The following is a 1845-nucleotide window of genomic DNA, read 5'->3' on the forward strand; positions in this document are numbered from 1 at the left end:
CACCTCTTTAAATTGCAAAATTAATAAAATAAAGTAGCTTTTGTCGCATTATGAAGAACTCAAAACATTAAATTATATTTATAAGTAAAATATATCTTCACAGCATGTTACGGCTGAAGAAAGGGAGGTGGGCCTTATTCATACGGGACAAGTTTACCGTGAAATCATACGAAAATGACCATTTCACATAAACTTTATCTGTAGAAGAAGAAATTACTTGCAATGTTAAAGGTCGAGGTTTTCAACCGTACGGTTTTCCTCAGGTAAGTTTGCTGTGGGGTGAAGCGGCTGAGAAGCCCAGAGGGAACGACGCTGGCTTGTGTATACTACCTATATACACAGGATGTTACCTGAACCCCTGAGTGTATTACCTGTATGCTTTTTCCTACGACTTTGTACCGAGGCCGTTTTTTTTTTCATGTTTATTGATTGATTGGTGTTTAACGCCGAGTCGGCAATATTTCAGCCATGTTAAGCACATGAATTGAAATGCGAAGTAAAGCATTTTTGTTCCACACAAAATCCTTCTCCATTTCTTTCTTTTAAAATAATTGATATTTTTAATAATTCGACATTTCTTATATACAGTGTGATTCTTAATGAAGTGTTATAACGAAAATACATTTAGCACCAAAATCTATCGACAAAAAGGGAAGTAATTAAAATTACACGTTGTCTACGCAAAACGAAAGAAGAAAGCGAATCATAAAACAGTCTCTCGGTAAAAAACAATGAAACTTAGAAACGATGTTTTGAGAAAAAAATGAAGTAGAAATATAATTGTCGAAAGAAATCTCTTTTAAAGATAAAATCTACTTGATTTTTCCATAATGCATGTTTTTTTTTTTTTTTTTTAAATGGCCAGGGCTTCGGACCGGGGTTGATTCCCCGACAGCTATGAAACGGGAATGGAATCATCTGCATCTGCATCGTATTTTTCTTTCGGGATTCATTATTAATTTCAAACATCAAACATTAAATACAAAGCAAGATACTATATTTCAAGTAATTTCTTTTCTAAAACTTATTTTTATACCGTAACTTCGTCACCATGTCTCGAGGAAAAGCGACACGTACAGGTTTATCTTAAAAATATAAATTCGCTTGACTCATGAACAATGTAACAATGTTGTCATACTTGTTTTAAAAAACAATTTTATTTAATTCCATGATACTAGATTCAATCGCAGATCAGTTTATTTTGTTAATTAATTGAGGAATAAATGTAATGTTAACTCATGTTTTGACACGGAAATTAAAATTATCGATTGTAATCGTGATATCAATACACTCTAATTATCGAGAGGGTGTATTAAATTTAAATTTTTTTGTTACCGTAGGTTTGGCATGTTGAACATTGTGTTGCCTATCTAAATCATCTTTTTGCAAGGGCATAGATTTAATAGATCTGACCCATTTCTTGAAAAGCAATAAAGATTATATCACTTAGCACAAAAAGACTGCTACATTCCCAAAAACGGAAAAAAATTATTTGCTAAGTGCATTTAATACATTTTAATGGTTTTAAATATTTCAGGTGTGGCTTACTTACATAAAATTTATCGTGATGAAAGCAAATTCTATTTAGAGCAGTAGCTTTTCAGGTAGTTCAAGTCATACAGGATTAATTTCTTACTTTTTATCTAAATTATGATATGCCTTTGCATATTGCAGTGTGTCTTTGACCTCCATGCAGAACACGTTATATGGATTTATTACGTGACTTTCAGATAAAATGACCAGACTAGACTCAATACAGAGCGGGGTATATAATGTTATTTCTATGAATGATTAATATATCTGGTAATAAAAAAGAAATAAAAATTAAATGCAATATTAAAGAGA

This window comes from Saccostrea cucullata, unplaced genomic scaffold (genome assembly GCF_032062105.1).
Source record: "Saccostrea cucullata isolate Sc308-1 unplaced genomic scaffold, CSIRO_AGI_Scuc_v1 ctg3183, whole genome shotgun sequence".
In the NCBI taxonomy this organism is placed as follows: Eukaryota; Metazoa; Mollusca; class Bivalvia; order Ostreida; family Ostreidae; genus Saccostrea; species Saccostrea cuccullata.